Source organism: Prionailurus bengalensis, chromosome B2 (assembly GCF_016509475.1).
Source record: "Prionailurus bengalensis isolate Pbe53 chromosome B2, Fcat_Pben_1.1_paternal_pri, whole genome shotgun sequence".
NCBI lineage: Eukaryota > Metazoa > Chordata > Mammalia > Carnivora > Felidae > Prionailurus > Prionailurus bengalensis.
In genome coordinates, this window is record NC_057349.1 from 60,086,795 (window position 1) to 60,098,439 (window position 11,645).

The 11,645-nt window shown below is 33.5% G+C and overlaps 1 pseudogene; it reads right to left on the reverse strand.

Moving 5' to 3' along the window:
* Positions 1–11,071: 11,071 nt before the first annotated feature.
* LOC122488963 lies at positions 11,072–11,339 on the reverse strand (annotated as a pseudogene).
* Positions 11,340–11,645: the final 306 nt, after the last annotated feature.

The following is an 11,645-nucleotide window of genomic DNA, read 5'->3' on the forward strand; positions in this document are numbered from 1 at the left end:
AATAGCAACACTGGCAGCACTAGGATTCATTTTATACATTGTATCAATAAGTATTCTTCCTACACTGAATTCTAATCTGTAGGTTGAGGTCCTGTGTATCAGAGAAAAATTCTTACTTCAAGATTTAAGAATTGATTTGAAACCCATACTTTCCTTGTTACCATCTTGTATGAACTCATATTCTGATATCACATATTTATATTTTAACATTTTCACATTGCAGATTGCATTTTTTAACTTTTTTGCATGTTTTTAAGCTTTTTAAATGTTTGTTTATTTTTGAGAGACAGAGAGAGACAGAGTTCGAGTGGGGGAGGAGCAGAGAGAGAGAGGGAGACAGTCTGAAGCAGGCTCCAGGCTCTGAGCTGTCAGCACAGAGCTTGACACGGGGCTCAACCCAAGAACTGTGAGATCATGACCTGAGCCAAGGTCGGTCACTTAACCAACTGAGCCACTCACGTGCCCTGCAGATTGCATTTTAATATAAAACTTAAAGTTTTGCTTCATTGAATTACATTCCTCGAATTATGAGTGAAATTAACTTATGCTGAAAACAACCGTATATAAACAAACTTTATTCTGTGTGTGTGCCTGTTAATAATCTGAGATAAACCATGAAAATTTAAAGGAAGTCTCTTTTATCTGCTTATTTCTTAAATAATTATGTATGAAAATAATAGTCTATCTTCTCAAGTCTATTCAATGTTTTCTTTAAAGAAATATACTAAAGTTCTTAAAATTTAACTGAGCCAGTACCTAAAACTTATCTATAAAGCTCAAGTACTGCATGGGTCAGGATGATAAACAGTGAATTTTAAAAATAAACTGCCTAGAATAAAAATTTTCAAAATGAAAATGACTTTGTCCAAGAGGCTTTTATTTTTTCCAGGAGCACAACTTTCTAAATCAAGTCATATAATTTTTTGAAAGTCCAACTTCACACTAAAACTCTTTATTTTCATTGCACTGTTTTCTATTAAGAAAAAAGAATAAGGGTTTTACCCTGAATAGTAGTTTTGCTGACAACTTTATTCCTATTGGCTACAGCTACTGTAGGAATGTTCAGATTTTCAGACCTGACTACACAGCACACATATCCTTCCCTCCTTGTTTCTACATAGCTTTCCACATAAATACATAGTTCCTGATGATTTGACAGACTCTTCTTATCCAGAATTGATATGCAATGATGCAGAAGGAATGACAAGAGAGCCATAGCCTCTGTTTTTCATAGAACACCCCATTTTTCTGTTTGCCTAATATTGCCACAACATAGAGTATTTTCTATAAAAACATGACAGACACTTTGAATGTGTCTTAATTAATTTTAGTGATCTGTACCAATTAACTATTTTCTATTTTTTCTGTTTAATACATATTGGCTGAATGACTTACTTTTGTAAGTGAGGAAGAATCAGTAAGTATTCAAGATTGTAAAATATGTATCAGCATTTAAAATTATTATATACATGTTTCACATGTATATTATATAGTATTATTTATATTATATCATATATATTAGTGTATACATAATATAATTATGTATATTATATTATATTATATTATATTATATTATACTATACTATATAGTGCTAAAGTGTAAAATGCTTTTCTATTTTTAAACATAAGAGAAAGTTGTCCAAGTCTATGCTGTGGAGAGAATCAGCCCTGAGTTTGACTACATCAAAGATAATATGGATAAATGAATTCTGAATAATGGTACAGTTTTAACTTGTTTGAACTTTTACCTTCTAAAATGGCATAGAATAAAATAATAAAATGACTAACAAGGCATACCTCTTAGATTGTGATTTTTTTTTGGTTGGCACAAATTAATTTCATCTGTCTGTAAACAAGGTCCTTAATAGTTATGGCATTTTTTAAAATGTGGATTAAATCAGATGAGTTAGACTATATCCCAGATGTAACAAAATGCAGGGAAGGAAATGGAAAAATCAGCAACAAGATTTGTTTTTGAATGTATACATTATCCATAAGGCCCAAACAATAGAAGCAAACACTAGAATGTCCCTAAAGTAGTGCCATTTGAAAGAAACCTTTAATAGGTCAGTTAAAACCCATCTCACAATAGCAACAGTTCATTTTATATGCATATGAAAAAAAAATTCATCACAAAGCAGCCAAGTCCACAATAATGCAACTTCATATAAAACCTGAAGCTACAAATAAAAATTGGTCCTATTAAGAACAAACTAGACACACTCCAGATGGTTATGTTGGGATACCTAATGTCCATAATGGCTGCCTTTTACAATTTTACTAAAGAATAGAGCTGGTGTGCAAATTAAAAAAAAAAAAAAAAAAAAAAAAAAAAAAAAAACAGGAACAAAAATCTGAGCTATGGCAATGATGGGCTGTCCCTGGGCATTCATTCCGTATGGTTACTGTAAGGTCGTGGGAGGAAGTGCCTTTGCTCTTGTTTTACAATTGCACTCCTCATAGAACCTACAGAAAAAAGGTCTGTCTCTACTCAAATTCAACAACAAAACCAGAAACAAGCTACTGCAGCTTTCAATAGCTCCTCAACAAAAGAGATATTACTTGGCTAAATAAGCCAGGCGCTGTCTAAAAGAAGGAAGCAAACCAAATACCTATATGCAAAGGGAAAGGGTGAGTAAAGAGGAATGAAGGACAGATGCGTGCACTTTTTCCTCTCAACCATGCGCTGCAGAAGGAGGACTAAATGAGCTGTAAAAGAAGAATTGTAATAACAGATTTAAAATATCCACATTTCTGGGAGGAGTAGATGAGAGAAGGATCTTAAAGTTTTTACAATCTCTAATATAGTTTACAATGAAATTATATTATTGGTGAAAATTAAATCCATTAAAAATAATTATTATAGTCTAACATCTTTGTTATTCAAAATGGACGCCTATAAGCTAACTGCATTAACATCACCTTCGAGGTTCTTAAAATACAAAACCTCAGGAACACTGACTCAGAATCTGTTTTTTAACAGCATTCCTGAGCGATTGACATATATGCTGAAGGTTTGGAAATGGTGGTTAAAATATGCTTGAAATTGATAAAGCAGTGGGAAACATTGTTACATGTTTTTTTGCCATAAAACACATGTTCTTACTCAAGATAGCAAATGTTTACACTTCGTAATAGCTATATGAGCCCTTTTTGGCCTTGTGAAAGGGCCAAAGGGTTGGTTTTCCCTTCTAATTTGAGCTTAAAAGCTCAAGAGGTTTTCTGTCCTCTTTCAGAGATGCTATAGGATGAGTAGAATAGAGGGACTAATTTCTCAGTAGTGTTCTCTTGTTACCAACATTCAAAGAATACTCTTGAAGAGGGTGAGTTGGATTAAATGTATTTGTGAGGTTTTCTTTTCCTTCTATCAGATTCCTATTTTGACTGCCTCCAATAACTACCTGTTTTTAAGGAGTATTATATTTAGTTGTCTGTCTCCCTCTTCGAATCCTATTTTTTCTCAGACTTTTGGCAGTTCATGAAGTTTCAGCAATGAGGAGAAAGTCAAAGCTTAGCAAGCCTGAGTCAGGCAATAATAAAAGCTCCAAAGAACAAAACAATGATGTTGATGCAGACATGTTTTTTTTTTTAATTTTTGGTGGCAAAAAGTCCTTTACAACTTTGTATTTTCCCAGTTGCACTTTGAAACCCATAATCTAGGTGCACAAGCAAGGGGGCAGATGCTTCTTTGTCAAGCTGTTAAGTTCCAGGTGTTTTACCAGAATGCTTAGTAGGCACAAAGATGGTTTTGTATAGGCTTAGGACCTCATGAAAAGCATTTAAGTTTATAATAACTTCTGTTTCAAAATATTATTTTAAATGTAGTAATTGATCAAGAATACAGGATTTTGCCTGAATGTGGTGCAACTCAAAACAGTATAATTAAAACCATCTCATTCATCTGGTGAAATTTATTGAGTACTTATTCTGTGAGTCATGAGGTTTCACACTGGGCACATTGTGCTGAATGAAGTATATAGGGTCAGTGACCCTATCAATACCAATTGAAAACAAATAATTAAATACAATTCTTTCATAACACAAACTTGCAAATTGATCTGAATATGTTTCGCATAACTATGTAATAAGCTAACTGACCAGGAATTTCTTATTACTTTTACTGTTCAGGAACTACCTCTGAATAAGTGTTGTTTAAAAATAAGACCTTAAAATTAAGTAGTAGTCATTCTCATAAATGATGGGTCAAGAGTAATGACAGTTGTGGATATAACATATGGAAAGACTAAACTGGGAGTTTGACAAAAAGCTTTCAGTAGTAACTGTCAGAAAATTAGCAGAAAAGATATACAAAAAATGTGAAGAAATCAGATGAATGATTTCTAAATGTTGAGTACTTACTATTTCCTGAAACTGTATTAACACCTACATGTATATTTCTCATTTTAATTAAAACATCTGTTTTGTGCATTAATTTTTATACAAAAAATTAAAATCAATTACACATTACCTTTTTAACTAAAGTCCTGTCTTGAATGGATTTAAAAACTTATTAAAAATCAGCTATAGGGGTGCCTGGGTGGTTAAGTCGGTTAAGTATCAGACTTTGGCTCAGGTCATGATCTCGCGGTTTGTGGGTTCAAGCCCCAGGTCAGGGTCTGTGCAGACAGCTCAGAGCCTGGAATCTGCTTCAGATTCTGTGTCTCCCCTCTCTCTACCCCTCCCATGCTCATGCTCTCTCTCTCTCTGTCTCTCAATAATAAATAAACGTTAATTTAAAAAAAAATCAGCTGTATTTATTTGAATATCACGAGTTATGAATGACCCCTAGAATTTCAATTACATATTTTACATATCTATCTCATTTTCCATGTTTAATTAGATTTTAAAAGAGTAAAACTATTTTTGATCTTGATCATCATAATAATGCCTAATTCAGTCATTTAAATGCTCTATCACTCTGTGTTGAATATAATTCTCATTTCTGGCTAGCTGTCTCAAGCAAATAACAGAGTAGATTCTAGCAGTCACAATACTGAAATACCATCTGAAATTACAATATGTAGAAATAGAAATAGATATATGTATACCTACACCTTTTCCTAATCCTATATGTATACCTATCTATATCTCATTCTTTAGTCATGTCCTCTGTACTTTTTATATTTATCTTTCCAGATTTTTTTATCCATGGACTTCAATGTTGTTACATATACATATATACTAAAATGTGACTTTTTATGAAAATAAAATTTTTAATTTTATATTAAATTTTTTTTAATGTTTATTTATTTTTGACACAGAGAGAGACAGAGCATTGGCGGAGGAGGGTCAGAGAGAGAGGGAGACACAGAATCCAAGGCAGACTCCAGGCTCCGAGCTGTCAGCACAGAGCCCGACAGGGGCTTGAACTCACAGACCCTAAGATCATGACCTGAGCCAAAGTCGGACGTTCAACCGACTGAGCCATCCAGGTGCCCCTTAAATTTTATATTTTTATTTTAACAGATTATTTGGAATATGCTTAATATAAATTATATAACATATAATTGTGCTGGTGAATCATAATTTCTTTAAATATTTTCCTTTACTAATTTCCTGAATTTTTAACATTCCAAATAATTCTGATACAAATTATCTTTTTGACAATAATTGAAATGGGGAAATGATTTGGGAGTATTTCAACAGGGTTAATACCTAATGTGGAATTGCTGAATCAACAGATATTGACGAGTTTAATTGTGTTAGATATGACCACACCACCTTGGAAAGTGTTTAAATTTTCCTTCCTAACCTACAGAAATATTACTGAGTATTGCCAGTATTTACATTTTGTTAAATTGAGGCCTTTGAAACATTATTTTAATTTATATTGCTTTGTTAATCTAAACAATACTATCTAGACCTTTTTTATTTATTTTTATTTTTTATTATTTATTTTTTTAATGTTTATTTATTTTTGAGAGAGAGAGAGAAAGACAGAGCACGAGCAGGGCAGGGACAGAGGATAGGGGAAGACACAGAATCCAAAGCAGGCTCCAGGCTCTGAGCTGTCAGCACAGGGCCGGATGCAGGGCTCAAGCTCACGGACTGCAAGATCAGGACCAGAGCCGAAGTCAGACGCTTAACCGACTGAGCCATCCAGGCCCCCCTACTATCTAGACCTTTTAATCATTATCCTAAAACTTCAAAATGACATTTTTATGAGTTTTTATTCCATATAATACTATCTTCTCAGTGTATAGCATAAATTAGGGAGTCTGAATTAAGTTTATAACTAATGATATTTAAGAAATGTAATCATGAACAGTAGCAATCATCCAAAATTAGTAGAAATAAAATAAAATTTAAAGTTATTTTTCCAATTATATTTTTCAAAGAAATTCATGAAAAATAATGAACTTTATTTCATTCTCAATGAGTAGTAAATGATGATGATGATGATGATGATTCATAGTGATGCAATTAAAGATTCCTTGAGGATTTAAGATCTTTTTTCCAGCTTGATCTTTGTAGGAAATAGAAATGGTAACACTCTTTCTCTTTTAATCTCCCTTGACCTGGACTATTTTTGTTTGTTGTTGTTGTTGTTGTTGTTGTTTCTAGGAAAGTATCTCTTAAACTCAATCCAAATATTGTAGAAAGTCTCTGAAAGTTAAACCTTAAATCTATATTTTAGAAAAGACAGCACTGAATAAAGAAAGAGATGTTTTGTAAAATTAAAATGGTCATTTTATTAAATTAAATCCCCCTATGTTTTAAGGGAAAATATTACTTTTTATTTTATTTTTTTTTTCAACGTTTATTTAATTTTGGGACAGAGAGAGACAGAGCATGAAAGGGGGAGGGGCAGAGAGAGAGGGAGACACAGAATCGGAAACAGGCTCCAGGCTCTGAGCCATCAGCCCAGAGCCCGATGTGGGGCTCAAACTCACAGACCGCGAGATCGTGACCTGGCTGAAGTCGGACGCTTAACCGACTGCGCCACCCAGGCGCCCCAAATATTACTTTTTAAAGACCAATTAAAATATGTATCAGCATTCTTCATAGAATTATCTGCATTTTATGCCAAGAAAGGGCCATGGACAAAGATGTATGTTTATCGTTTATGAAATTAAGGAACATTGAAGATAATAGATATATAGTAACATAACAGAAACAAGAACACAGAATTTAACGTGGCTATACAGAAATACATTGCAAGTAGTAGAAGGAAGATTACATCATTTACCTTGTTTTTTTGAAGGTCAAGACAGAAGCTGAGATGTTTGAAAATGGATCCATATGATTTTAAGTGATAAACTGAAGGTGGAAAAATTATCCACCAGGAGCAAAAAGAAGAATAAGTGTACAAACATCATGAACAAAGTCTAGAAAAATATTTTTTTATTCTTTTTTAATATTTATTTATTTTTGAGAGAGAGAGACAGAGAGAGAGAGAGAAAGAGTGTGAGCGGTGGTGGGGTGGAGAGAGAGGGGGTGACACAGAATCCAAAGCTGGTTGCAGGCTCTGAGCTGTCAACACAAAGCCAGATGCAGGGTTCAAACTCACAAACCATGAGATCATGACCTGAGCCAAAGTTGGACACTTAATCGACTCAGCCACCCAAGCGCCCCCAAAATTGTTTTTAATTTAGATATAATTAATATATAATACTAGTTTCGGGTATACAACATAATAATTCAATATTGGTATATTTTGCAAAATGGTCACCACAATAAGTCTAATTAACATCTATCACCATAAATTGTTACCAAGGACATTTCCTTACAATCCCTATAGCAACCGTAATTTATAACTGACTGTTAACCTTTCATGTATATCTTTTCTCAAATTTTTTAAAAGAGTTATTTATTTATTTTGAGAGAGGCAAGGAGGGGCAGAGAGAAAGAGAGAGAGAATCCCAAGCAGGCTCTGTGCTGTCAGTGCAGAGCCTGATGAAGGGCTCAATCCCACAAACTATGAGATAATGACCTGACAGGAAATCAAGAGTGGGCCACTTAACTAACTGAGCCACTCAGGCACCGCTATTTTTTTCTCGTATTTTTTTGCTATTTGTCCATGTGTGTCAGTCTTTTTCACTGCAGCCTGCTTTTTCTAGTACCTCTATTGTTATTACCACAATGCTGAGGATGCATTAGATGAATTCTAACCTTCGGATATGAGATTGCAGTAATTTACTTTATGGTTCATTTATATTCAAAAAGTAATACTGAAAATGATGGCATCAAATGCTCAGTAACCTTGATGCTTCATGGTTGATCTCAGAACACATATTCCATTCCATTTCTTCACATGAAGAAACTTCAAAGTAATTTTATTTATTTATTTTTAATTCCATTTATTTATTTTATTTCTTAAAGTTTTGTTTTGTTTTTTGTTTTCTTTTTTTTTTCTTTTTTTTTTTTTTTTTTTTGAGAAACAGAGAGAAGCAGAGAGAAGCAGAGAGAGGAGAGAGATAACTCTGTCAGAGCAAAGCCTGATATGGGGCTTGAACTCATGAACTGTGAGATCATGACCTGAGGCGAAACCAAGAATCAGACACTTAACCAACTGAGCCACCTAGGCACCCTACATCAAAGGAATTTTAAATCCAAAATAGATTCCCTTTGACATTTTATAAATATAAGTGAGAATGAAAAATTGATATAGATATTTTTGACTTTTGTATTAAAGAGGTAGTCTTTATAAAGGTGCTGCATTTAGGGGCGCCTGGGTGGCGCAGTCGGTTAAGCGTCCGACTTCAGCCAGGTCACGATCTCGCGGTCCGTGAGTTCGAGCCCCGCGTCAGGCTCTGGGCTGATGGCTCGGAGCCTGGAGCCTGTTTCCGATTCTGTGTCTCCCTCTCTCTCTGCCCCTCCCCCGTTCATGCTCTGTCTCTCTCTGTCCCAAAAATAAATAAACGTTAAAGGTGCTGCATTTAAATCTGTAAAATATGCTCTTCATGTGTTATAATCCAGAATGCTTTACTCCTCTTCCATGATATATTGTAGATAATTGCTTAACTTTAAAGCTTCTGTTGTTACCAAATTTATATCAAAGCTATAGATTACAACTTCAATAGGGACATATTAAAAAGTAAAAGCTAGTGATAGCTCTTCCAGAGAATTCTATGTCTTGAAACAGTTTGTATTTATATATACAAATATACAATAAGTCACTTTAGTAATACAGATTTCCATGTATAGTTAGACGGTTTAATGATGTCTGGCTTTCAAATATATATAATACGAAACAGAAAAGTATGAAAATAATGGATCTTGTGGAAAATGGAATTGTATACATAATAATGTCCATTAATTTGAAACCATTTCATCATGTAAATTATTAAGGATTCAATTATATTATTTTAAATTGTTATACTTTTTATTATAATTTTAAATCTTTACTAAAAATGATTTAGAAATTGTATTATTCCCCTCTAAATGCCACATAAAACATAGATTATAAGTATTTATATTGCACATTAATTTTCAAACTGGAGGCTTTAGGTTCAACATGTATAGATTTTATTTGCTTTTTATTTTAGGTAATATTATAACCAATATTTGAATGTTCATCTGGGTTACTATGAAAAATATTCATTTCATACAAAGGAAAAGGTTACAATTCAGGTAATCAACAAATGCTTTTCAAACTCTTTAGTGGCTGGTTTCAGTCTTACATCCAAAAGACAGTTGGAACTCATATTGGCAGGCTTTGTAGCATGGTGTTAAGAGCTCGTGATTTGGATTCAGATTGCTGAGAACTGAAGCCCAAAACACTCAAACTATAATCCTGGGCAATTTATTCACTCTCTCTGTATCTAGGTTTCTCCTTTACAGAGTAAGGACAGTAATAGTAGATACACTGGTGATATGCTTATCTTTTCTAATGATGTAGCGAATATTCAACAAGTTTTTATTGTTATTGTATTTATTTGGATTTTTGAATTTTCAATAATTTCTAATATATTATCAATAACTTGTCATTCAAAACTGAAACTTTCAGAGCACATTCTCATGAACGAGTATTTAGTGAGAAAACTCATTATTTTAAAACATATAGTATTTTATCACACTGAGATTTACATTAACCTATCATTTTATATTTTTGTAAATGTTACTTGACCTTATTGATAGAAATTTTCTGGAAAAAAGAAAATTTATTTTTCCTTTGTCATAATTGTCTCATAAATTAAATTTAGTTGCTTCTTTAGTAAACATCTTTTTACTCAAAGACCATTTAACAAAAACTCTAAATAGCTATGAATTATTAAAGTAAAACCATCATTTAACCAGCATCCTGATCAAATCATTATGGCCAGTGTGGATATTTTTTCTCTAATTTTTTATAACTAGCAATAATTATCATCAAGAAGTTTAGACATTTTTATAAATGCTGACAGAAGTGCTCACTTAAAAAACGCATGGCTTCTGAGGATTTATGAGTACATGTGTACACCCAAAAGGTAGTTTGGTCTGAAATAGATGACACTCAACTACTTCCTGTTAGAAGTAAGAAAATGTGTTAATTGCATTTAATATAGTTTATTACACTGTAGTCAACACAGGCCATCTGTCCACACAGCTGCCTCTTGGTGGTTTCAGCAAAGTGAGTGTATGTATTTTAAGGGGAAGCACAATTGAAAAAAGCAAAACAGCCCACATTGATTGACTTGGTGTTACACGACTATGTGCTATTTTTTTTTTTTTAATTTATACTGAGTAAATACGATGTTTACCAGATTTCCTCTTGGGGTAAGAAGTGACTTTGTTAACAGTGTGTCTTGATAAACTACTTTACTGAAACTAAATGTGAGGGTTTGTACTGACTAAAGACAAAAAAAAATTAAAACCCTTAAAATACTTTGTTTAATATATATAAATAGAAATGTGGGTCTGGGATTAAGGAGAGGGTAGAGAGCATCGAGAGAGGGGTTAGAGAAGGATGAGACAATATGGCAAGGACCTGGAAATTGTGTTAGAGAAATGAGTTGGGGTCCTATTTTTTTCCCTGTGTACCAGTCATCTTTTTGTGAGTGTTAATTCTCAATTAGGATATGAAAGGATTCAAGGATGCCAAGCAAAGGTCAAGGTCACAAATGCAGAATGTGCCTTCGCACTGGCCCTCTTCAGTGGTATTTGTGTAGCTGCTCATGTTTGAGTTCTTTATAAGAATGACAGTAGTTGAAAAGCCCATAAGATGCCAGCACCATAGAAATCCCAGCAAGGCCCCCTTTCTTCACATTGACATACTTGTCATAATACTTCTAGTAACCTCTTTGAAATGCTCCAGCAATGGCTTTCGGGGAAAAATTCCACATCAGTATCCAGCTTGACAGCTCTCCTAGTTTGAAATCCAGGAGCTTCTTCTCATTCACTGGTACAGATGACATCATTGTGGAGTCCTGGGTGTCCACTATGCCCACCTGAGGAGAACTCCAGTTGGGGTACTTTTAAGAGCAAGAATGATCACTATATAATTGGTTATTAGCATTTCTGTGATGTATTCCAGAAAAGCATTCCATTAAAATGGAATACATGGATAATAATGGAATAATGTATTCTATTAAAAGTTTAGTAAAGTATACTAGTCACATGCAAGAATTGTCATAAATAAAAAAAATTGTCACAAATATTATGTTTTTGCTTGGTAAAGATCAAAGACAATGCCGTATTGATAGTTGTGTTCAGGTAAGAATCAA